Source organism: Montipora capricornis, chromosome 10, assembly GCF_036669925.1.
Source record: "Montipora capricornis isolate CH-2021 chromosome 10, ASM3666992v2, whole genome shotgun sequence".
Taxonomy (NCBI): Eukaryota; Metazoa; Cnidaria; class Anthozoa; order Scleractinia; family Acroporidae; genus Montipora; species Montipora capricornis.
Window position 1 is genome coordinate 43,486,264 of NC_090892.1, and position 27,500 is coordinate 43,513,763.

Sequence of the window (27,500 nt, forward strand, 5' to 3'; positions counted from 1 at the left end):
GTGGCATTCACAAACAGGAAACAATTCTATTCCATATACCCTCAGTTTGTGATAATTTATACTTGACAAGTGTCATTGACAATTTTCATTTGCTCACTTGTATAAACGATAAGTTTTATAGGGGGGTGTGTTTTTAAGGAGAATCTGAAAAAGGATTTGTGATCTTGAATGGTATGGATTCTTCATCAAAAAGCGGAGGATCCTAAAAGGGTTTATTTTCCATGACAACGCACGCGCGAACCTGTGTAATCTCTCAGAAAGATTTCAGCTCTAACAAGAAGAGACCAGTCATCACTGTATCATCTGCATATATCCTACTATAAGGAGTACTACGGGTCCATTTAGTTAGAAATACAATACAAGAAAAGAAATAGTTTTGCGATCGATTAAAACAGGTGATTAAAAAAACCGTGCCGGCTAAATTACAAGTCCACGACTGTCAACGGTATTTTAGCTGTACGAAAGGTGCTTTCAATTTCTGTAAAGTAGCTTTTCGCGTAAATATTTCTGTAAAATGGCAAGAATAAGACGGTTCAGTGAGAACGTCACGTACGGTAACTGTTGTGCACCATTTTTGTACCAAAAAACGCTCGTGAAAAATACCTTTTTGGAATCCATTCCCTTTAAAAAAAACGCTCAAACGGTGAATCTCATGCAAAAATTTGATCTGAAGGATCCACCCGTAGTGTGATCTGTTTGATGTTTTTAGATAACGACTTTCCCTGCATTAAAGTCTTTTCCCTGAAAACTACCACTGAATTCTTCCAAAAATACTCACGAAAACGTTTAAAACGGTAATTAAAAATTGCCTGTTTTTGTGATATGTTCCTTTTTCTACTGTGGGAAAATTTTGTTACATTAATTAGCGGAAAATTTCCATGCTCTTTAGAGGCAGTAGACATTTTGAGTTTACTTAGGGCATTCAGCCGCGTGATAAGATGTCGAGCTTTGCTAACGTTAGGCAAGTGATGCTAAAACAGAGACGAGGCGCAAAATGCCCTTTTTTAACAAGGTTTGTAAGCCTTGGTGTCCACAAAGGAGGGAGGGACAGCTTTGTCGCAACCAGTGAAGTTTTCGAGGCGTATTGTGCTGCCGTGGCCATATGGACTGAAGGCGACAGTCTGCATGGTCAGACGAAATACCTGAGAAAGAGAAAGGCTTTTGATAAGGCAAGTCCTTAAGAACAACACAATTTACTTATTTTGTTCCTTGTCCCTTTGAAGTTATTGGAGGTTCTTTCTTTTGAGCCACCGATTGAGGTATGTGTCAACAAATTTATTTTAAATTCTGAATAGTTAAACTGATCTCCCTTGATATAATAATTATAAAGTTAGTGGTATAACATTTCAGTGTTACTTGTTTGGTCTGTAGTTGCATAATGTCCCCAGTGATCCCCGAGGAGCAGGAATCTGCGCCTTCGCCTCGCGAGACATCAAAAAGGGGGAAATCATATGCGAGTATGAGGGAGAAGTGATCTCCCTCCAAGAAGCCGACAGAAGGGAAAAATTATATGAAGCCGAGGGAAGGCCCTGCGCGTTAATGGTGATCGAAAGTGCGGGACACCATGTTGCGTAAGTGTTTAAAGTAAATGATAAAACATATATTTTTTCGTCGAGTAGCACCTTATAATGGGTAAGAAAATATCGCTGTACTTCTATCGTAGTTATCTCGTAGAATAAAATACCTGCAATTTAAAACAGCTTAAATATGCACCTTTCATCTACATCTCGTTACATTTATCAGGTGATGCCTCTGGGAAACGACAGCGTGAAATCCATAGATCATGAGTTTTAAGGAAAAGATCTTTGTATTTGACAATCTATCGTCCTGACATGATTACGAGAGCAGCTTCATGGAAAAAAAGAAATATATCAAAAATTGTCATTGGCCAATTTTGAGGGCTGTACTCTACTGTGCGGGACGTTAATTTTAAAAGTGGTGGCTTTACTTCAACTAGTTTCTTTTCCCGTGCACCCGATTAACTAAAAAATAGTGAAACTATCAAACACACCCAGCTAGAGGTCCTTACTGTAAGTTGAGGATCATTGTTTTTCGGCTTTCCAACTCCGTTATAAGAGGTATGCATTTCATTGGCTAGGCCATTCATTTTTTAGACCTAAAAATCCAAGTCTTCTAAGTGCAAACCAGTCAAAGTTATCAGTGCTTGTCCACGCTATATTTTATCCATTGATTGAGTGCTAAAGTTACTTTCTGTCTCCTCCTAGGATCGATCCATATGAAGGCAAACCAACTCGTCAGTTAACGTGGCTTGCCACGCTAAATCACTCACGGAACAATGCAAACGTCAAGCCTTTTGTCATTGACAAAAACAGTGACAAGCCACGTCCTTTCTTTGTTGCTCTCCACGATGTAGCAGAGACCACTGAGCTACTGTGGGATTACAACGACCCAGACTGGATGTGTTATTCCAGCAGTCAGACTCTCCCTCAGACCACCTCATAAATCTGGTCCATCAACATCAAAACGTAGAAATCCACTCTGCAACGACGATAAAAATAGCATCTTAAAAAAATATTAAAGCAAAACTAAACAAAACGAAAAAGTCTTAAGTGCAAACATCAAGCACTGTTGTCAAAAAAAATCTTGGGACGCTAACACCCCAATAACAGTAAACCCAAACTTAACAAGGCCAAACACTTTAAATGCAGTCAAACTTTAACTGCAGTCAAGTCAAGGGACAATTCATTTACTTAAAATTGAACACAAGCCAATTCTGCTACCCTCACAAAGTAAAAAAAAGCCACTCTCCCCAAACCTGTGCCTTTGTCACACAACTGCCAATCACCCACCCACACCACAGTGTGGGTTCACTCTAATTGGTGATCAAAAGCAATTTATCATTCAGGTCTACACTGGTGTTGACTATGCTCATGAGTCGCTGGAATCCTTCTGCATCATCTGCTGCTGTGTTGTCTACTCCTTGAAGCAATTTTCATTGTGACGCCTCTCTCACTTCCAAGACCTGATAGGCTCAAAATTGTCATCTTTGCAGTAGCTTAGATACTGCGTGGTCATAGTTGACCTTTTTACTGTACGAATAATATTTGGGATACTTACATGCTCCCCACTGCCTAGCTTAAGTGTATGAGTGACGTATGCTGCATCTTGATAAAAGGTTTATTTACAAATGTTAGAAAGTCATCCAACTTCGCCATGTCAATCCTTATCCTGTTAAAACATTTCTCGTTTGATTTGGCGATCACTTAACCTCTCAAAAGTCTCATGTAACTTCTTCAGCCTCTCATAAGGGTATTGATATGCGTAAATGCTCAAAATCAGATTTCTTGTGGGGGCATTCTTCCAGGCAGTAATCATCGCAATAAGATCACCTGGAATTTTTCCTTAGGTGTGCCAATGGGTTGCCTATGTCAGGTCTGAAACAATTTTTCTCCACTGTCAGGTGCAATGACATGACACACTCAATGGCATGCTTCTGTTGCTCTGCCGATGGATTTTTTTTTTCAGTTGTCGTTTTTTGTCTGTTTATTTTTGCAGATACTCCACCTGGTTTTGTGCACTCAGTGTCACCAATGAAAAAAAAAACTAATGTTAATGTTGGACTTTTAAGAACATATTGACATTATTTTGCAGTTCTCAAAACTTATCACAGTAATACATATGTTAATAATCCTTTAGAAGCCATTGACATTCCTTGAAACTTTTATTTCATTGAAACTTATGTAAATGTTGGGGGTTTTAAAACCCACTGGCATTTCGAGTGCTAGAAACCTTTAGGAAAACTTGTAGTTATATAGTTCAAAACCCGTTGACATTGCAGTTATTAAGTCTTTTTTTCACTAAGCGTATGTTGTACTTTTTGAAAACCATTGACATTTTGAATTCTCCAAAACGTTTATTACAATAACACTTATGTTACTAGTATATTAGAACCCGTACATGTTTGCAGTACTTAAAAACTTTACTACAGTAAAACTTATCTTCATATTTGTAGTTTTCAATAAATATTATTGTGTTCTACCAAAAAATTTGGTCACTTATTCAACAGCCGCTCAAATGAACTCAACTACATGTAAAACAGCTATGACAACTTCAAGCAAAATATCTAAAAACATCCAATTTCAAAAGACACATGCTCGTATTACTATCTTTTCTGTCCATTCCCAACATCTTAAACGCTCTTCAAGTGCATTCAGGCCCGCACTTTCTAACCAGTGGTTACCACTAGTCTAAAGAGCCAAGTGAGACAGGACCCACATATTTAGTGAAACTTACTGTCAGACCAAACTCTAGTATAAGCAAGGCATACTGCCCCTGTCCAGCAGGAATTGATGCAAGGTGTAATCATTTAGCAGCTACCCTGCTTGCTATTGAAGATATGGGTAAACAGCTCTATACTGCCAAACAGTGTGACAATCCCTTGTACATCAAGCCATGTGCTTGGAGTGTGCCACGAAGAAAACCAGCAGATGCAACCACCATTCAGTTTGTTGACTTCCAAAAGCACATCAGGGGGTAACGTAAAAGAAAAAGGGACACTTCTTCATGTAGTGATATTGAAGATGTAAGAGCCCCACATGAAAGAAATCAAGATCGAGACTTCCAAGTCATATTTGACAAAATCAAGCAGATTGAGCAGAAAAGTGGAAAGAAAGTAGGACTTAGCACCACCATACCCAACTGCCTTCTAGGAAATCTACCAGAAGAAGCTAATGAAGATACTGAACCAGAAGCTTCAAAGTGAAAGATAATATCCCTATAAAAATTTGGCCCTTTGTCAATAACAGACGTAAAAGATAGAGCTTTGAGAGCCAGGAAATGGTTATTTGACTCATCAGGTGATATTGAAGCCATTGCTAAAGATACATTTGAGCAGCACAAAACATGTACCTGGTTTGATGTGCACCAGACGCAAAGCACTGCTTCCAAATGTAAAAGATGTTTACTGAAGACCAAAGCAATATCAGAAGTTTTGATGTATATTCAGCAGGTTCAGACCAAAGCTATGAAGGAGAGCATTGAGTGGGAGTGAGAGATATTGAAGCAGTTTGAAGAAAAGACAGGGTTTCTTGTTTCTGAAACCCATCCTTTCTTAGGATCATCACCTGATGGTAGAGGATCACACTGTAGAAATCAAGAAGCTTGTTTTGAAAGAAGGGGAGACTCTAGACTAGAGGATGCTATTTGTAGACAGGGCATTTACAAGAAAGTTGACAGTGGTTTTACAATTAACAAAAACCATAAATATTACTTCCAGCTGCAGCAGCCAGCTTTATTGCAGCAAACGAGTAAGCTGTTATATTTATAGTTTCTGATGCTCAAAATATGCACATTGACATCATTCCCCCATATAAGGCATTTTGCAATGAAACAGTGCCAAAACTTGAGAATTTTTACTTTGACTTGGTGTTTCCTGAAAGTGTTTACCATAGAATCATGCATGGTGAAACAAGATGAAACAAAGATGTCCAGTTTCCTGGTCGAGTATCCCTTGATAGTCTACCTTAGTAAAAAACATCACTTTGTGAAAAGTATTACATTTGCCAGTAGTACTTCAGTTGCTGTTGTAACATCACGTTTCACCTCAAGTTCTTTTTCTTACTGGATGAGAGTACAATTTGTTTCAACAACAACAACAATAAGTTTATTTGTACCACACGTAAATAGGGATACACGAAATAAGTAATAGACTTAAGAAGGTACAATGCCCCCTAGAAAATAACTAAGAAGCTAACCTAGCTAGGAGGCAGGATAAATAATTTTACGTCTAAAGGAAAAAAGTCGATTCAGGAGGCACAAATATAATGATAGGCAAACAAAGAGTACGACAACGGAAAAGATGTCACTTTAAATGGACTGGAGTAAAGAGGAAGTATAAATAAGATAATTAATATGACGCAATAAGAGACTTTTTAAGGCAACACTTAAATTTGTGAAGGAGAATAATTTTAAAGATGCCTCAATTTTTTTCCAAAGAACAGCCCCCTTGAAACGAATGTTAAACTTCCCATAATTAGTCCTGGCAGTAGGAATACAAAATGCTGATTTAGAAGACAGTCTAGTATTATACCTGTGCCTACTTGCTATAGGAGTAAAAAAATAGTGAAAAGCAGAAGGTAACAAATTATGATAAAATTTAAACATTAAGACACAATTAAGATAATAAATAATATCGCGAAATTTCATAATGTACCAATGTTTGAAAATACGGGAAGTATGAGCATTATAACTTGAAAAAGTAATAAGTCGAACAGCCTTCTTCTGCAGAACGATAATAGGATGTAAAGTGGCTTCATAGGTGTTTCCCCAGATCGTAAGACCATAAGTTAGAAAAGAATAAAAAAGCGAGTAATACAATTGAATCAATATATCCTGGGAGACAAAAAGACGAAGTTTAGCTAAGATTCCAATGCTTCGGGAGATTTTCTTACTTAACTGGTGAATGTGCTCCTTGAATTTAAGGTGAGAGTCAATGAAAACACCAAGGTATTTTACATAATCCTTCTGTTCAATAGATTTTTTATTAACAAGTATAGAAATGGATTTAGTGACCTTTTTTTGAGAAGGATGGAATATAACAAAGTTAGTTTTGTCAATATTTAAAGATAATTTGTTGCAGCAAAGCCAATTATTGATTCTCTTTAACTCTAAATTGACCTTAGTCAAATAAAGATGACTCTGCAAAGAATAAATTGGAGTCATCTGCAAATAGATGAAAGTCGAATAAAATTGAGCAATTAGAAAAATCATTAATATATAAAAGAAAGAGGAGTGGGCCAAGGACAGAGCCCTGAGGGACACCGCACAAAACGACAGCAGAAGACGAGGAAGTATTGCCTATTAATACAGACTGTGATCTTTTAGATAAGTAGGAGTCAAACCAATCATTAGGATTACCACGGATATCCTATGAATGTAATTTGGCTAAAAGAATATCATGGTCTACAGTATCAAAAGCTTTTCTGAGATCTAGAAAAATTCCGCATTACAAGCACAAGATCAGCAAGCACATCAGCCCTATGCTGATGTTAAAGTCAGACTCAAAATAAAACATTCAAACTGGAGTCAAAAAGTTAAGATTGCTGGGAGTGTCATAAGTGGGCTGAAGACCCATTCTCCTGGAGGATCTAGGTTATCTGCTGAAAATTTATGAAAATGTTTGCATATTCTTTCAAACAATCTAAGTGACATTTATTTCATTGACTTGTAAACATCAAAGTTGTGTTTGAGAACCTTAACTGCAGTTTAAATCGTCCTAATAGCCACGCCATATTTTCCACTATTAGTAATACACAGCATATACCTGATTATCTTTGTGTGAGAAAAACTGACTGGAAATTCAACTACACATTTTCTGATTATCAAGAAGCAATTGGTGGAAGAAAATTTGATAAGCATACTACAACAGTCCAGGCATCTGATGCAATGTCTGATAATGTTATTGCAACTGGACGATCAAAAATGTGCCAGTTTGGCAGTTTGGCAGTCTTTCCATATATCTTTCAACATGTATCCTGAGACTAGCTATCTTTTTGTTGTGTTGTGATTCTTGCTTGGTACATTGAATCGTTTTCTTCAAGAAATGAGGTATTGCTAGCCTTGCCCCTACTCAGCCTTCTCAAAAAGACTTGTAGGAGCAGGTCATTCTGAAGTTGGATGCAGTCAGGGTGGAGAAGGCACCCTGGTGCAATCTGGGGGGATCTGATGGGTCAAAATTTTATTTCATTTGCAATAAAATGACCAAACGTGCCTCTTTATTGACACATTATTCAAGTTTCGTTGCAATGAGATTTGCAAAAAAAAATAGGTTTCACTGTCTTTTGTATTAATTTGATTGATACTACTGTCAATAATTATATAATTGTTTAGGAACAATGGAAAATACTTGAAATAACCATAACACTGTAATTGTTCAATATCTTAATAATTTAGCTATCTAGAATTCAGAGTCAGATTCAAATGCACTGTCATAATCTTCGCTGTCTGGCAGTCCAGTTTAGGTGTCTAGGAGAGTTGAAACTTCCTCAACCTGATGCTGAACCTCGTAAAGGGCATTTTCTTCAACAGCGTCTGCTTGGATAGAAACAACATCATCTTCTTCAACAGCAACTGTTTGGATGGAAACATCATCTACCTCTTTTGGAATGTGTACAGGAAGGGGAGCTTCTGTGGTAGTGAGAAGGGCATGTTGTCTGCTTGGGAGCTTCTTCCTATTTAATTTTTGCTGAGCCATCTCTCAACTGGTTGTTTTACTAGGGATTCCATCTTTGGACTTCCCAATGCTAATCCATTGATCTTGACATGAAGCATTGCTTCTAGCATATCATTTTGCAGGCGACTTCTGCAGCACTTCTTTACAATTTTGAGGGTACTGGCACCTCTTTCAGGCCATGCATTGCTCATTGGAAGGTTGATTGCAGCTTCTGCTATCAGGAGGAGCTCTCCACAAAAGGTTAGATACTCTGACTTTGATCAGGAACCACTGAGTGCTGGTGGTGTTGCTTTACCCTGTCTTGATTTCAATGGGAATGTTAGGCTTGATGTTCTCGTTGATGTTAAATTTCATCTGGTTCCACTCTGTAAGTAATTTGCTACTTCTGTTCTTCTGGGAAGTATCATTATCAGCCTGGTAAAAGTGTTGAGAAAGAGTACCTATATCCCTGTTCCCGTAGACGTTGAAACCCAACTCACTGGTTTCTGGCACAGCCAAAGAGTCAAAAATCTTCAGTGCTGCAAGCAGGGGAGAACTGCTAGCGAATCTAGCTTCAACATTTGCAACCAAGCTGGTGATATACTTCTCCTGCAAGCAGTACAGTTGTTGTTGTTGCGCAGCAGAGACCTTGGTGTCTACACAGATGTTGGTATATGACTCGAGAACAGCTAGAAACGTCTGCACTGGCGAGCTGGTTTCCAGTAGACTGGCTTTGGTTGCATTTATCAGTGGAACCACTTGAGAGAATGCTACTGATCCTTCTTGAAATGCCTTTGAAAGATGGGACAGGACTGACCAGACGCCTTTCAAAATAAAAAGCACTCCAAGGAACTTTCCCTAATTCAGCCTGTTAAACAGACCAAGAGCTGTAACACCTTTATCCTCATCTAGAGCTTTAAGTGTATGAAGGACAGCCTCGTATTCTTGATACAGGGCAGCTATAGTCTTGTCAAAACTCAACCACCTTGTGGAACAAGCCTTCTTCATCCGTTTCACCAGTAGCTGTTGACTCTTCTCTTTTAGCTGTAAGCTGCATTTCTTGATGTTAATTTGCATCTTCAAAAGAACAGCGAGGCGTTTTGGTGAATTTTCAAAGTATGCCCAGAGTTGACGGAGTATGTCCTCTACTCTCTTAATGTAATCAATCTCCTTGTTAGTATCAGTGCACGCTAAGGCCAGCTTATGACAAATACATGAACACTGATCAAGACTGGGTTGCGCTCTTCAAGCTTTGTTGCTACACCGTTGTTTTTTCCAGTCATCACTGAAGCCCCGTCTGTCGCAAGGCCTTTAAGATTTGTTAGACTTAAACTGCACTGCTGCAACTCATCCTTGATAAGGGATATTAGGGCATCAGCATTGGCACTTGCAAATTCCTCTAGGACGTTTTGGACTGATAGAAATGTAATATCCATGCAAGCAGTAACAGGCTTACAACTGTATGAATGTAAGCATTTGGGATTGCACAGAGATGTCAGTGACTTCATCTACCATGAGCCCATAACTTTGGGCCTTTTGTGCACTGTGCACTATTTCTTCCTTGATGGATTCTCCCAAGACGAGGAAGATTTCTCGGATAGACCTTCAGACCTGTGATTGAAGTATTCGAGATGGTTTACAGCAGGGGAATCCTCTGCAAACTTAATCAAGTTAAGAAACTTTCTGTTTGCAATGTGCTCCTTTGCCAGAAAGTTAGCAACCGAAAAAGCCTTCTCCAAGACTTCCTTGGCAGTTTCTTTTCGTTCGACAACTTTTTTATGGAATACAGACATGCGCTGTAAAAGTTCTTGACTGACTGCTTTACAATGTCGGTCAGAATCACGATGTACCTTAAGGGCGTCGAACTTTAGTGGCATGCTTGCTGTTTGAGTGAAGGCTGATTCTTCTTTATTTTGCAGTTTTTATGGCTTGCTTCTTGCATAACAGGCAGATCATACCTTCACCCTCTACAAAACAAAGCCACCAATTTTCCTTCTCTTGGTGCCAAGTATGAATGTACTTTTTCTTCTGTTGCTTCAGTCTTGCTATCTCTTCATTCCTTAAGCTATTGCACAGTTTGGAAGGACATGTGTAATAGCTGTGTACTACCGTTTTTGTACCAAAGAACTGAGCTATTATGTCTTTCCATTCTTAAGCACTCAAGAGAACTTCACATGGACGTTGTGAGGTCATAGATGTAGCTTGAGTGGAGGAGCTTGCTGTAAAACTACAGGGCATATGATAAGGGGTGGACACTGGTAAATCATCTGCCACTGTTTGACTTTCTTCCAGCTGGGTGGTCCAAGCACCTGCAGTTGTCTGCAAGCGTTTTTCATTACCTAAGACCAGATTGCCATACATTTTCATTTAATTTTGTCTTTTTCCTTATGATCATCTCCATAATTATTATTATTATTATTATTATTATTTATAATTTATTATTTCTTATTAGAGAATTTCTTACGATAACGTACAAACTAAAAAGACAAAAAAGACACATCATGCTTACATGACATAAAAACAGATAAATGTGTAGCGAAACACACACAACAGCTATTATAGAAATACAGTTACCTAGTATATGGAATACAATGACTTCACTTTAAACATTACTCTAATAATGAAACACAATGGTGACATTACTTATCGGAAAAAAAACTAATTAACTTTTCCCACTTTTTAAAATGCTTTTTTCCGTGAAGGAGAGCCATTGGCTCTTTATGGGACCCTCCTTATCCCTTGCATGTCCACTTGCAAGTCCCGCACAGATGTGTAGGAATGACACCTCGCATGGAGGAGTAATACAAGGCCATGAGTACTGTTCACATTTCTATAGAATGGCTTTTTGGTGACATTGTGAACTACTTTAAATTTCTCGACTTAAAAAGAAACTCTAAGATTTCCGTGAGTGCTCTAGGGAAAATGTACATGACATGTGCCATTCTTTGCAATGCCTTGACGTGCATGTATGGAAATTCCACATCAGAGTTTTTTTGCCCTCAACCCTCCTAGTGTACACCATTTTAATTGAATGCTTCTTCTATGGTCGTCTCATCTAAACTGATACTAATTAAGTAAGCCATATGGATCAGTCACTTTTATGAGGAATATGATATGGGCTTGACCACCCAAGTTTCTTCACACCACCCATCCCCCCTGCCCCACCCACCATATAAATTATCTTCAAAATAACTTTATTTAAAAAGTCACTGCTTACGAGCCAGAAGGCCCATCAGGCCGGCACTTATCTCTGGTTTCCGTAGCATTAAGTGACTAGGAGTATTTCTACTCACCCTTGGATGGGATGCTAGTCCATCGCAGGGTTATCCCCAGCATTTCGCCGGTACCCATTTATACACCTGGGTAGAGAGAGGCACCGTGAGAGTAAAGTGTCTTGCCCAAGAACACAACACAATGTCCCCCGGCCAGGACCCAAAACCGGACCACTCGATCCGGAGTCGACCACACTAACCATGAGGCCACCACGCCTCCCACAAATAACTTTATTGGAACCATTCTAAAGCCGTTACCATATTTACCCGTGTATAATACACGCCCGTGTATAATACGCACCCCAACTTTGGACTGCATTTTGAAAAAAAATAGAGCAAAAAGCAAAACTAGTGTGAAAAAAATCCATTTCCTGGATAAGAAAATTTGCTCCGCTACATACAACAGTAAAGTAAATAAGCCTATGTAAAGTGTTTAAAAAATGAAACCTTAAACTTTTACTCACAATCGAACAGCACTTCTCTCGCACAAGATTCGTCATCGACAAGTTCATCTTGTTGTCTGTCCACAAGATCGTCTCGTGTGTTGTCAAGGTTTTTTTACTACTCCATATTTGACAAAATACGACTCAATCATCTCTTCAGGCAGAACTGAGGTCAATCCGCCAAGAATTACTGCTAAAGTGGTGTTTTCTCTGCTGCTTTCATGCTTTCAGTCACACGAGCTTCGGAAGCATAAACAAGCAGGCTTCTTCGTCTCCCCAGTCCCAACACGTGGAGCACGCCAAACTCTTCATTCCTTCGGCATCCATTCGGCCTTTCTCTTGGGCATCGCTGATAACCCTGTGCTTGTTTTCAACTTTAGGCACCGTTTTCCTCTTGAAAATCACCATTGGTCTTAATTTGGTCCATCACCAGCACGCGCCAACAAAACAGTTGCGTGACATTAATTTTCTTCTCTGTGCTGTAATGTTGATCATTTGGTTCTGCGGCAGATGAGTGGCGTTTTGTCCATATTTCCAGTAACATGTAGTGGGTAGTAATGTTCTTTGCAAAGTTTTATAATATAACAGTGTGAAATCGGATGATCTTCAGCGAAATTAACGAGCGTTATTTATCAGACCAGCATCGTAAACTCCGGGGAGTTTCGTGGCCATTTTGATGTTTCAGTTTATCGCTCAAAAGTGAAGGCTATGTTGTTTAGTTTTTCATTTAAAAGGAAAGGTTAATTTTCTAGTGGATCTTGGTCAAGCCTCTCACTTTTCAATCCAAAACCAATGCGTCTTTGTTTTTATGCTTATGAGGGACGCGTGTCTAAAACAATGGATTCTGTGTATAATACGCATCTCAATATTCGGAGCTGTTTTAGCGGGAAAAAAGTGCGTATTATACACGGGTAAATACGGTAAATAAATAGTGGAATAAAAATCATCAAACTTTCTAAATTTATCGTTCTATGGGAAACAAGTTTTGTTAGGCGCTAGTGCCTTTTCCTGGTGAAAACGTTTCTAATTCTGAGAATTGTGCAAGTAACCAATAAAGTGGGATTCACAAATAATACAACTAAGTTGGTTAATTAATAAAGCTCTCTGTTGACAAAAATTTTCCAGAGTTTGCAGTTCATTTCAAAACATTATATCCATAAACAATGACCCCTCGTTGTCTTGGTTACATTTTAAAGACACATTTGACCAAACTGGAACCTAACAAAGAAAACAAACCCAACAAAAGGCAGCTGGTCACCTCAATCAGCTTTGGTGTTGTGCTTGCATGCTCATCATGGCTTGTAAAACATGCATCTGTTTATGTTGCTGCTGTTGTTGACTCACCATGAGATTCATCAAATTTCCTTCTCTTTCCAACTGCATCCTTTTCATCTCCAATTCTTCCTTCTGCATTTCCTGAAGCCCAATACTTTCCATTGCTCTGTTTCTCATGTCTTTTGGTCATCAACTACACTCTGTGCTCAGACTCAACTACATCCTCTCTTTCAATCAAAGCTTTCTCCAAGTTTGTCATCTCAGTCTCTATAGCACTTGCCTTCTCTTCAGTTGTGATTTTTTCCTCAGGTCCTTTCCAAGATTGTTATAGCTGTAACGCTCTGCTCTCTTAACCACTTTAAAACATACATCTTGGAGTTTGTTTAGATTTTCAGCCACCTTTTCCCACAGTACTTCTGTTGGCGCCACAAAACACATTGACAACCAGATTTCTTTACAAACCTACTCATCCTTTTCTTCATTCCAAATCATTGATTTCCTAAAACATGATACACATCATCACAAAATAAATTATTCCTTGAGAACCCAGACTGCACATGACATCAACAAAAGCCACATAAGAGCAGGAGCAAATCAAGTACGAATTAGGGTATTAAAACCTAACTAGTTAGCTTGCATGTCACCTTATAGGCTTTACCGACAAAATACAGTCATAGAATCAAATAACCTGGACAATGTATTCGTTTTATCAGCTGTTACAAATTAAATGAAGTGAGGGCCTAACTCCAACTGGTTAAATGTTACCCTGTTTTGCTGCTTAAAGGGATAGTAAAAAACAAAAATAAGGAACTAATACAAGTGTAATATAAAAGGTTTTTGTTTTTGTACATTCCCGTTTTATTTATCTTGTCAAGTGAACCCCATCAGACAATCTCCTGGAAAAAAAAAACTACATATCATTACATTACCATTGTGTCATGAACCGACGTAGAACAGGAAAATTACTTACTTGCTGCTAAATGAATTTAAGACCAACTAAATGCTATTATAATCTTTTAGTTCAACAATACTCACGGAGAATTGATCTTCTTGGTTGAAACACTCATAATGGACACTAAGACAAAAACGAACACAATATTACCTACTTTTTCTACACAAATTTTATCGATTTATAGCTTGTAATCATGAGAAATGTAACGTTTACAAAATGCTTTTTCCAAACCTCATAAAATGTCACTTTTGGTATTTTATGAATCAAAATAAGAAGAGGAATACTCACGTTCTCAACAGGACGCCAAAAGGCCAGAAATGGCATCCTCTACAAGACCAGGACACGAAAGGGCTGAGCGGCAGGTACTAGTGTGCATGTGTAAAAGGTCAAATTTACTTCCAGTAGCAGTCCTAGATCTTCCCGTTCTCTTTCTTATCTTACCTTAAGGTCACTGGTGACTGCACGTTTGATGAGCCACAGCCAGAGGTCGAAGTGGAAGAAAAATCGTTATGACAATCACCAGAGCTGACATATGACGGGAGTATTAGGTTCAGAGGTTTATCAAGAACCAATGTATACATCTCATCCAAACTGACAGCCTGTAAAATCTATGAAAAATAATATTTGTAAGACAATGTCAGCTTGCACTCGGTAGTTGACAAACGTTGTCCCCATGGAAAATCCCTTAAAATTTACTTATTGATTAGAAAATATTGTTATATTAATTCGAAATATGCATTGATTGTTAAATCATTCAATTAACATGAAATTGAACTTCATACCTTTGTAGCACAGCACAGCGTTAATGTGTACATTTGTTGGGCACGAATATCTCCTTTTTAAATTCTCACAGGCATTTTCAATCTCTTCAGTCAGTTGGTGATTCAGGCGTTGTCATGTCTATCCTTGATCACCTTATACACATGAGATGTAACCACCCAGATGCTCTTATGTGCATCTGTCATAGCCTTTTGAAGTGAAGTGTGAGCCTTCTCGAGGCCTATGCCCTTTAACTGAGGCTCCAATTTCTCACCTGGACCTAAAAATGACGAATGGATCCAACAATTCAAATACCTTGTCTTCCTTTGATTTATAATACATAAGTTGAGCTTCATTATTTATGGATAAAAAGAGAATTTGGAAATAGTTCAAAATGTTTAAAAATTCCCCCTTCCCCTCCCCCAACAGCCACAATTTTTTTTACTTTTTTTGTGTTTTGGGTCACTTCAGATTCTATGATACCATTAATGCGTAAGCACACATGCACTACTCTGGAAAGAGGTGAAGTGGCAGCAGTGGCAACGTCAATGGGCACATGGTTCAGACAGCAACATTTACGTTCCTGGGAAACATGTCACAAAGCAACATGGCTACCCCCTCTGACGGCCTTAATTATGATATCTTTACTGGTTTTGTCTCCAATATACACTTAGAGCTGTCCTTAACAATGTATTTGATGAAAATGGAAACCAATGTCTACTCAGTTGATATAGTCAAAATCATTTTCGGTTGTGATTATTGGCACCGTGTGCAGAATGTATGATTTTGTTGTGCTTGCACTGCAATCCTTAAAATGAAGTTGGAATGTATTAGTGGTAACTAATTATTTATTCACAAGATCCCAATTCTGTGAAGGGAACAAGAATTACTTGGTACTTACTGCATTGTATCACTTTACAACAATGCTGCATACCGTCTTTGTGGTCAGCATCATCCCATCAAAAACCGATGGTTGTGCTAGCCTGCTTTGCTTCCAAAAACTTGGCAGTAGATTCTGTACATTTAACCCGATCGATAATAATCATTAAGTATTTATTTACATTACACAGAGTATTTTAAACAACTTTTGAAGGTAGATTAGCATTTAAATTTTTAAGATTCTGAATTGACATATATCTTAGGAAATCCCTACCAATGATATCAAACAAAAATGCTTAAGATAGCCTCCATGAATACGTCATGTTAACTCAAAGTCTGCCATATTAACATCATTGAATAATCATTTCAAGTACCCTTTCGCACTTGCCTACGAGATATGGTGCACTGAAAGGGCAGTCATGCATTTTGAGAACAATTCTGAATGTAGAGCTGAAATATTTTCCTGCATAAACTAAGAATTTCAGTACAGCAGACAGAGCTTGACTGTAATGTGACAAGGTCCCTTTACTTATAATAGATATTGATCACCCTCCCCCGATTTATGTTGACGATTTCTCCCCTGTTTCCCCGGCCCCTCCCGCGCATTGTACCCTTATCACGGCTTGCACTCGCACCTCTGCCGCGGATTGCAGCCCCACCCCTACTGCGGATTGCACCCGCACCCCTCCCTCGATTGCCCCCCTTCCTGGGGCACTGTGCCTTTAAATGGCCCCCTCCGCCACAGTTCCAACATCCTGAAAAAGAAAGAAAAAAGAATAGCCATTGTATTGGCAAATGTTAATTGAGAAGCGTTATCGAGTCATGGACTGTTAACTGGTTCACATTGCACAACTAAGACAAAAATCTTGCTTCATATAGTCGTGATGTTCTTTTTGAATTTTGCCAAATGTTATTGCAGTGGCAAAACACTGCGACAGTTCGTGTACGTCAGGCTTCTGTTTAAGTTTCTCTTTCCCTTCTACAGTCATTTTCTCCCCGGGAGACTCTTCACCTTTGTTATTTGCTTTTGCCACGCCTTGAAGATCAAGCAATCGTTGGCAAAACCCTGTAAAGACATGGCAATTCCCACTGAGGTAGAAAGGCCCCTCAGCAGTTGCTATCAATACCGCCTTCTGGTTGGCCTCAAGACCATCACAAGTCTCAATTATGGCATCAAGAATACGTAGTTCGCGTTCTGAAGGACTCGCCAGAAACTTGAACCAATATTCTTTCAAGGGCCTCTTAAAGAAATCTATTGGTTCAGCTTTCCCAGTTCGAGGTAGCTGGTAGTGGAACTGAGCAGTTCCTTTGCGAACGAATAGATCCATCTTGTTGGCAAGATGACTAATAGGTTCATTCGAAAACCCCAAAATAGGAAAGCGTGCAAGGTTCTTATGCACATTCATTGCATCAATCATTGAGGACGACGAGGAGCCAATGTTAGCTTTCTTGTCCAAAAGGTCCGCCAATCTCACCCTCCTACTTTGCGAATTTTCGTTGTCTTCGTCACTTGGCTCACTTGGTAAAATCTCCATTGCTTCACAGAGCACTTTACCAACTTTTGCGGTCTGCTGCACCGTTAACTGAAATTTTTGCTGGATTGCTAAACTCAGTTTCTCGATAACCTAAGGGCAAAATAAATGACATGCATTTCAGGTGAGTACATAGGTTTTCCTGAAATTATACATGATCAATTGTGAGGGATAAAAAGGTGAACATAGAATTGGTCTACGCCAGAGATGAACAAGGTATCATCGATAATTTTCATAATATTTGGTACTGCCAAAGACAACCTACTCTATTACTTAAGTTAACCCTTTCATTTCTTATGTTTTTTTTTTCTTAACATTTTAAGTGAGCAGGGAACAATAAGGTCACCGTTATTATTGTTGTTGTCATTATTATTCACCAATGCTCTCAGATAAAATGTGTTACATCTGCTTTTCATTGGCTCCTGGCTACAACCAGTTACCTAGGGTAACCAATAAGCATCCTTCATTTTTCTTTCCTTTTCTGTCTATATCTGCAGCACTTTTTAAAGAATTCTCATAAAAAATATTATCTTTTTGTGAGTAGTTTTGGGTGCCTCGGGTTTCCTCCGCAACCTAGGGGTAGAAAGAAATTAGTTTGTGCACATTGTATATCTTATCCTTTTCCGCTGTTCATATAATATGAGCAGTTTCCATACTGGTTTTTTAGTTCTGCTATATTGATTAGTAGTAGTAGTAGTAGTAGTCATGGTGGTGGTGGTGATTCCAAAAAATGAAATTCGCATTCTTTCTTTGCTTGTTTTCATGTTTTCTCTAAGAATACGTTTAAGTCTTAAGAAATGCATACCTGTGGTTCCTCTATATCCCCACTGCCTTCATCTAGCTCTTGCACATATCGTGATAGCTCAACTGCCTCAGCATCTGAAAATCTTATAATGCCATCAGGAGACAGTGCAGCATTGAAACTGCAGTTACTGAAGTAGGTTAAGATAAACTGGGCCTTATCCATACTGTTTTGGCGAGCACGCAGATTTTCAACAACATACTTCAAATGCCTATTGGGAGGGTTATCCTGCAGAGCCTGGTTTCCTGACATTTGACTTTCCTGAGAGGCTGGGATGGGATCTTCCTCTCCTTCATTGGCTCTGGGCCTATTCCTCCCCCTCAACTTAGTTCGAACTCGACTTGTGCAACCTTTTTATCATCATCATCACCACCACCAGCAATAGCACCAAGATTTGCCACTGAGTCAGCCTCCTGAATCAACTGACATTCTTCCACCTCTTGTTCTGTGAAGAAAGCATTATTGAGAGAAATGAAGTAGTTACACTAAGCCACCAAACTTACCTAAATGTCTTCAAAATAACTAGCAAATATTGGGCATCTAATATAGGGTTTGAGCTGTAAAGCAAGGTGATCAGTGACTTTGCACCCGGCCCATAAATCTTAACAAGAATTTTTGAAGCTCTTAAAATAGGTCAGGTTCACGTTGCAAGCAGTTGAACAATGACAACAGTTTCTTGTGTTGAAGGTTTATGCTAAGGCATTTGAATAATTACATCTTAAGATACATTCATCATCTCCAGTAGTCTATATGAACTAAGTTTTAATTTTGCTTAATTATAATTCACTTTTGACTATTGTAGTGACGTGTGGGGAATCTTACAATTTGAGAGGCTGCAAGAATTGTTTCTATCTCTACTTGTCTTGGTGTACTAGTGAATCAGAAACTTTCATGGTCTGCACAGACATCTAGTACATGCAAAAAATATCCTCCCAAACGGTTGGAGCCATAAGAAATAATGTGATCTAACTTCCCAGGAAGGTCAGAGAAGAACTATACTCCTAAGACAGTTGTTTCCTGTGTAGCTTATAATATCTCTGCCTGGGGAACTTGTTCCGCAGCCCCATTCGATAAAACAGAGAATACACATGCTAGTGCAGCCAGAATCATATATTACCGCGGATTGCAGCCCCACCCCTAGTGCGGATTGCACGCGCACCCCTCCCTCGATTGCCCCCCTTCCTGGGGCACTGTGCCTTTAAATGGCCCCCTCCGCCACAGTTCCAACATCCTGAAAAAGAAAGAAAAAAGAATAGCCATTGTATTGGCAAATGTTAATTGAGAAGCGTTATCGAGTCATGGACTGTTAACTGGTTCACATTGCACAACTAAGACAAAAATATTGCTTCATATAGTCGTGATGTTCTTTTTGAATTTTGCCAAATGTTATTGCAGTGGCAAAACACTGCGACAGTTCGTGTACGTCGGGCTTCTGTTTAAGTTTCTCTTTCCCTTCTACAGTCATTTTCTCCCCGGGAGACTCTTCACCTTTGTTATTTGCTTTTGCCACGCCTTGAAGATCAAGCAATCGTTGGTCCTGGCAAAACCCTGTAAAGACATGGCAATTCCCACTGAGGTAGAAAGGCCCCTCAGCAGTTGCTAGTCTAGGATCAAAGAGAGACATCAAGACCGCCTTCTGGTTGGCCTCAAGACCATCACAAGTCTCAATTATGGCATCAAGAATACGTAGTTCGTGTTCTGAAGGACTCGCTAGAAACTTGCACCAATATTCTTTCAAGGGCCTCTTAAAGAAATCTATCGGTTCAGCTTTCCCAGTTCGAGGTAGCTGGTAGTGGAACTGAGCACTTCCTTTGTGAACGAATAGATCCATCTTGTTGGCAAGATGACTAATAGGTTCATTCGAAAACACCAAAATAGGAAAGCGTGCAAGGTTCTTATGCACATTCATTGCATCAATCATTGAGGACGACGAGGAGCCAATGTTAGCTTTCTCGTCCAAAAGGTCCGCCAATCTCACCCTCCTACTTTGCGAATTTTCGTTGTCTTCGTCACTTGGCTCACTTGGTAAAATCTCCATTGCTTCACAGAGCACTTTACCAACTTCTGCGGTCTGCTGCACCGTTAACTGAAATTTTTGCTGGATTGCTAAACGCAGTTTCTCGATAACCTAAGGGAAAAATAAATGACATGCATTTCAGCTGAGTACATAGATTTTCCTGAAATTATACATGCTCAATTGTGAGGGATAAAAAGTGAACATAGAATTGGTCTTCATCTCTGTTGCAGAGATGATAAAGGTATCATGGATAATTTTCCGAATATTTGTACTGCCAAAGACAACCTACTCTATTACTTAAGTTAACCCTTTTATTTCTTACGTTTTTTTTTTCTTAAAATTTTAGGTGAGCAGGGAACAATAAGGTCACCGTTATTATTGTTGTTGTCATTATTATTCACCAATGCTCTCAGATAAAATGTGTTACATCTGCTTTTCATTGGCTCCTGGCTACAACCAGTTACCTAGGGTAACCAATAAGCATCCTTCATTTTTCTTTCCTTTTCTGTCTATATCTGCAGCACTTTTTAAAGAATTCTCATAAAAAATATAATCTTTTTGTGAGTAGTTTTGGGTGCCTCGGGTTTCCTCCGCAACCTAGGGGTAGAAAGGGTACTTAAATAAAGAAATTAGTTTGTGCACATTGTATATCTTATCCTTTTCCGCTTGTTCATATAATATGAGCAGTTTCCATACTGGTTTTTTAGTTCTGCTATATTGATTAGTAGTAGTAGTAGTAGTAGTCATGGTGGTGGTGGTGATTCCAAAAAATGAAATTTGCATTCTTTCTTTGCTTGTTTTCATGTTGTCTCTTAGAATACGTTACAGTCTTAAGAAATGCATACCTGTGGTTCCTCTATATCCCCAGTGCCTTCATCTAGCTCTTGCACATATCGTGATAGCTCAACTGCCTCAGCATCTGAAAATCTGATAATGCCATCAGGAGAAAGTGCAGCATTGAAACTACAGTTACTGAAGTAGGTTAACATAAACTTGGCCTTAGCCATACTGTTTTGGCGAGCACGCAGATTTTCAACCACATACTTCAAATGCCTGTTGGGAGGGTTATCCTGCAGAGCCTGGTTTTCTGTCACTTGACTTTCCTGAGAGGCTGGGATGGGATCTTCCTCTCCTTCATTGGCTCTGGGCCTATTCCTCCCCCTCAACTTAGTTCGAACTCGACTTGTGCAACCTTTTTGATCATCATCATCACCACCACCAGAAAAAGCACCAAGATTTGCCACTGAGTCAGCCTCCTGAATCAACTGACATTCTTCGCCCTCTTGTTCTGTGAAGAAAGCATTATTGAGAGAAATGAAGTAGTTACACTAAGCCACCAAACTTACCTAAATGTCTTCAAAATAACTAGCAAATATTGGGCATCTAATATAGGGTTTGAGCTGTAAAGCAAGGTGATCAGTGACTTTGCAGCCGGCCCATAAATCTTAACAAGAATTTTTGAAGCTCTTAAAATAGGTCAGGTTCACGTTGCAAGCAGTTGAACAATGACAACAGTTTCTTGTGTTGAAGGTTTATGCTAAGGCATTTGAATAATTACATCTTAAGATACATTCATCATCTCCAGTAGTCTATATGAACTAAGTTTTAATTTTGCTTAATTATAATTCACTTTTGACTATTGTAGTGACGTGTGGGGAATCTTACAATTTGAGAGGCTGCAAGAATTGTTTCTATCTCTACCTGTCTTGGTGTACTAGTGAATCAGAAACTTTCATGGTCTGCACAGACATCTAGTACATGCAAAAAATATCCTCCCAAACGGTTGGAGCCATAAGAAATAATGTGATCTAACTTCCCAGGAAGGTCAGAGAAGAACTATACTCCTAAGACAGTTGTTTCCTGTGTAGCTTATAATATCTCTGCCTGGGGAACTTGTTCCGCAGCCCCATTCGATAAAACAGAGAATACACATGCTAGTGCAGCCAGAATCATATATTACCGCGGCTTGCACTCGCACCTCTGCCGCGGATTGCAGCCCCACCCCTACTGCGGATTGCACCCGCACCCCTCCCTCGATTGCCCCCCTTCCTGGGGCACTGTGCCTTTAAATGGCCCCCTCCGCCACAGTTCCAACATCCTGAAAAAGAAACAAAAAAGAATAGCCATTGTATTGGCAAATGTTAATTGAGAAGCGTTATCGAGTCATGGACTGTTAACTGGTTCACATTGCACAACTAAGACAAAAATATTGCTTCATATAGTCGTGATGTTCTTTTTGAATTTTGCCAAATGTTATTGCAGTGGCAAAACACTGCGACAGTTCGTGTACGTCGGGCTTCTGTTTAAGTTTCTCTTTCCCTTCTACAGTCATTTTCTCCCCGGGAGACTCTTCACCTTTGTTATTTGCTTTTGCCACGCCTTGAAGATCAAGCAATCGTTGGTCCTGGCAAAACCCTGTAAAGACATGGCAATTCCCACTGAGGTAGAAAGGCCCCTCAGCAGTTGCTAGTCTAGGATCAAAGAGAGACATCAATACCGCCTTCTGGTTGGCCTCAAGACCATCACAAGTCTCAATTATGGCATCAAGAATACGTAGTTCGTGTTCTGAAGGACTCGCTAGAAACTTGAACCAATATTCTTTCAAGGGCCTCTTAAAGAAATCTATCGGTTCAGCTTTCCCAGTTCGAGGTAGCTGGTAGTGGAACTGAGCACTTCCTTTGTGAACGAATAGATCCATCTTGTTGGCAAGATGACTAATAGGTTCATTCGAAAACGCCAAAATAGGAAAGCGTGCAAGATTACGATGCACATTCATTGCATCAATCATTGAGGACGACGAGGAACCAATGTTAGCTTTCTCGTCCAAAAGGTCCGCCAATCTCACCCTCCTACTTTGCGAATTTTCGTTGTCTTCGTCACTTGGCTCACTTGGTAAAATCTCCATTGCTTCACAGAGCACTTTACCATCTTTTGCGGTCTGCTGCACCGTTAACTGAAATTTTTGCTGGATTGCTAAACTCAGTTTCTCGATAACCTAAGGGCAAAATAAATGACATGCATTTCAGGTGAGTACATAGGTTTTCCTGAAATTATACATGATCAATTGTGAGGGATAAAAAGTGAACATAGAATTGGTCTTCATCTCTGTTGCAGAGATGATAAAGGTATCATGGATAATTTTCCGAATATTTGTACTGCCAAAGACAACCTACTCTATTACTTAAGTTAACCCTTTTATTTCTTACGTTTTTTTTTTCTTAACATTTTAAGTGAGCAGGGAACAATAAGGTCACCGTTATTATTGTTGTTGTCATTATTATTCACCAATGCTCTCAGATAAAATGTGTTACATCTGCTTTTCATTGGCTCCTGGCTACAACCAGTTACCTAGGGTAACCAATAAGCATCCTTCATTTTTCTTTCCTTTTCTGTCTATATCTGCAGCACTTTTTAAAGAATTCTCATAAAAAATATTATCTTTTTGTGAGTAGTTTTGGGTGCCTCGGGTTTCCTCCGCAACCTAGGGGTAGAAAGGGTACTTAAATAAAGAAATTAGTTTGTGCACATTGTATATCTTATCCTTTTCCGCTTGTTCATATAATATGAGCAGTTTCCATACTGGTTTTTTAGTTCTGCTATATTGATTAGTAGTAGTAGTAGTAGTAGTCATGGTGGTGGTGGTGATTCCAAAAAATGAAATTTGCATTCTTTCTTTGCTTGTTTTCATGTTGTCTCTTAGAATACGTTACAGTCTTAAGAAATGCATACCTGTGGTTCCTCTATATCCCCAGTGCCTTCATCTAGCTCTTGCACATATCGTGATAGCTCAACTGCCTCAGCATCTGAAAATCTGATAATGCCATCAGGAGAAAGTGCAGCATTGAAACTACAGTTACTGAAGTAGGTTAACATAAACTTGGCCTTAGCCATACTGTTTTGGCGAGCACGCAGATCTTCAACCACATACTTCAAATGCCTGTTGGGAGGGTTATCCTGCAGAGCCTGGTTTTCTGTCACTTGACTTTCCTGAGAGGCTGGGATGGGATCTTCCTCTCCTTCATTGGCTCTGGGCCTATTCCTCCCCCTCAACTTAGTTCGAACTCGACTGGTGCAACCTTTTTTCATCATCATCACCACCACCAGCAACAGCACCAAGATTTGCCACTGAGTCAGCCTCCTGAATCAACTGACATTCTTCCACCTCTTGTTCTGTGAAGAAAGCATTATTGAGAGAAATGAAGTAGTTACACTAAGCCACCAAACTTACCTAAATGTCTTCAAAATAACTAGCAAATATTGGGCATCTAATATAGGGTTTGAGCTGTAAAGCAAGGTGATCAGTGACTTTGCACCCGGCCCATAAATCTTAACAAGAATTTTTGAAGCTCTTAAAATAGGTCAGGTTCACGTTGCAAGCAGTTGAACAATGACAACAGTTTCTTGTGTTGAAGGTTTATGCTAAGGCATTTGAATAATTACATCTTAAGATACATTCATCATCTCCAGTAGTCTATATGAACTAAGTTTTAATTTTGCTTAATTATAATTCACTTTTGACTATTGTAGTGACGTGTGGGGAATCTTACAATTTGAGAGGCTGCAAGAATTGTTTCTATCTCTACTTGTCTTGGTGTACTAGTGAATCAGAAACTTTCATGGTCTGCACAGACATCTAGTACATGCAAAAAATATCCTCCCAAACGGTTGGAGCCATAAGAAACAATGTGATCTAACTTCCCAGGAAGGTCAGAGAAGAACTATACTCCTAAGACAGTTGTTTCCTGTGTAGCTTATAATATCTCTGCCTGGGGAACTTGTTCCGCAGCCCCATTCGATAAAACAGAGAATACACATGCTAGTGCAGCCAGAATCATATATTACCGCGGCTTGCACTCGCACCTCTGCCGCGGATTGCAGCCCCACCCCTACTGCGGATTGCACCCGCACCCCTCCCTCGATTGCCCCCCTTCCTGGGGCACTGTGCCTTTAAATGGCCCCCTCCGCCACAGTTCCAACATCCTGAAAAAGAAACAAAAAAGAATAGCCATTGTATTGGCAAATGTTAATTGAGAAGCGTTATCGAGTCATGGACTGTTAACTGGTTCACATTGCACAACTAAGACAAAAATATTGCTTCATATAGTCGTGATGTTCTTTTTGAATTTTGCCAAATGTTATTGCAGTGGCAAAACACTGCGACAGTTCGTGTACGTCGGGCTTCTGTTTAAGTTTCTCTTTCCCTTCTACAGTCATTTTCTCCCCGGGAGACTCTTCACCTTTGTTATTTGCTTTTGCCACGCCTTGAAGATCAAGCAATCGTTGGTCCTGACAAAACCGTGTAAAGACATGGCAATTCCCACTAAGAACTAGCAAAGCATTTAAACTGAGGTAGAAAGGTCTCTCAGCAGTTGCTAGTCTAGGATCAAAGAGAGACATCAATACCGCCTTCTGGTTGGCCTCAAGACCATCACAAGTCTCAATTATGGCATCAAGAATACGTAGTTCGCGTTCTGAAGGACTCGCCAGAAACTTGAACCAATATTCTTTCAAGGGCCTCTTAAAGAAATCTATCGGTTCAGCTTTCCCAGTTCGAGGTAGCTGGTAGTGGAACTGAGCACTTCCTTTGTGAACGAATAGATCCATCTTGTTGGCAAGATGACTAATAGGTTCATTCGAAAACGCCAAAATAGGAAAGCGTGCAAGATTACGATGCACATTCATTGCATCAATCATTGAGGACGACGAGGAACCAATGTTAGCTTTCTCGTCCAAAAGGTCCGTCAATCTCGGCCTCTTACTTTGCGAATGTTCGTTGTCTTCGTCATTTGGCTCACTTGGTAAAATCTTCATTGCTTCACAGAGCACTTTACCAACTTCTGCAGTCTGCTGCACCGTTAACTGAAATTTTTGCTGGATTGCTAAACGCAGTTTCTCGATAACCTAAGGGAAAAATAAATGACATGCATTTCAGCTGAGTACATAGATTTTCCTGAAATTATACATGATCAATTGTGAGGGATAAAAAGTGAACATAGAATTGGTCTTCATCTCTGTTGCAGAGATGATAAAGGTATCATGGATAATTTTCCGAATATTTGTACTGCCAAAGACAACCTACTCTATTACTTAAGTTAACCCTTTTATTTCTTACGTTTTTTTTTTCTTAAAATTTTAGGTGAGCAGGGAACAATAAGGTCACCGTTATTATTGTTGTTGTCATTATTATTCACCAATGCTCTCAGATAAAATGTGTTACATCTGCTTTTCATTGGCTCCTGGCTACAACCAGTTACCTAGGGTAACCAATAAGCATCCTTCATTTTTCTTTCCTTTTCTGTCTATATCTGCAGCACTTTTTAAAGAATTCTCATAAAAAATATTATCTTTTTGTGAGTAGTTTTGGGTGCCTCGGGTTTCCTCCGCAACCTAGGGGTAGAAAGAAATTAGTTTGTGCACATTGTATATCTTATCCTTTTCCGCTGTTCATATAATATGAGCAGTTTCCATACTGGTTTTTTAGTTCTGCTATATTGATTAGTAGTAGTAGTAGTAGTAGTCATGGTGGTGGTGGTGATTCCAAAAAATGAAATTTGCATTCTTTCTTTGCTTGTTTTCATGTTGTCTCTTAGAATACGTTACAGTCTTAAGAAATGCATACCTGTGGTTCCTCTATATCCCCAGTGCCTTCATCTAGCTCTTGCACATATCGTGATAGCTCAACTGCCTCAGCATCTGAAAATCTGATAATGCCATCAGGAGAAAGTGCAGCATTGAAACTACAGTTACTGAAGTAGGTTAACATAAACTTGGCCTTAGCCATACTGTTTTGGCGAGCACGCAGATTTTCAACAACATACTTCAAATGCCTATTGGGAGGGTTATCCTGCAGAGCCTGGTTTCCTGACATTTGACTTTCCTGAGAGGCTGGGATGGCATCTTCCTCTCCTTCATTGGCTCTTTCCCTATTCCTCCCCCTCAACTTAGTTCGAACTCGACTTGTGCAACCTTTTTGATCATCATTATCACCACCACCAGCAACAGCACCAAGATTTGCCACTGAGTCAGCCTCCTGAATCAACTGACATTCTTCGCCCTCTTGTTCTGTGAAGAAAGCATTATTGAGAGAAATGAAGTAGTTACACTAAGCCACCAAACTTACCTAAATGTCTTCAAAATAACTAGCAAATATTGGGCATCTAATATAGGGTTTGAGCTGTAAAGCAAGGTGATCAGTGACTTTGCACCCGGCCCATAAATCTTAACAAGAATTTTTGAAGCTCTTAAAATAGGTCAGGTTCACGTTGCAAGCAGTTGAACAATGACAACAGTTTCTTGTGTTGAAGGTTTATGCTAAGGCATTTGAATAATTACATCTTAAGATACATTCATCATCTCCAGTAGTCTATATGAACTAAGTTTTAATTTTGCTTAATTATAA

At 39.3% G+C, this 27,500-nt stretch overlaps 1 long non-coding RNA gene and 1 pseudogene across 2 annotated transcripts in view; one reads left to right on the forward strand and one right to left on the reverse strand.

The window, feature by feature from the left end:
* The window catches only part of LOC138022383 (uncharacterized), a 56,677-nt gene that overhangs the window by 26,526 nt on the left and 2,651 nt on the right, over positions 1–27,500 (forward strand). The window contains exon 4 of one of the 2 annotated variants that reach the window (XR_011126569.1): positions 14,560–15,539. The exons of the other annotated variant lie outside the window; for it this stretch is intronic. This is a non-coding gene — a long non-coding RNA (uncharacterized lncRNA). Of the gene's footprint in view, positions 1–14,559; positions 15,540–27,500 lie in introns of those variants that run through there. 2 annotated transcript variants of the gene reach the window in all.
* Positions 7,973–11,068, reverse strand: LOC138021907 (zinc finger protein 862-like; annotated as a pseudogene).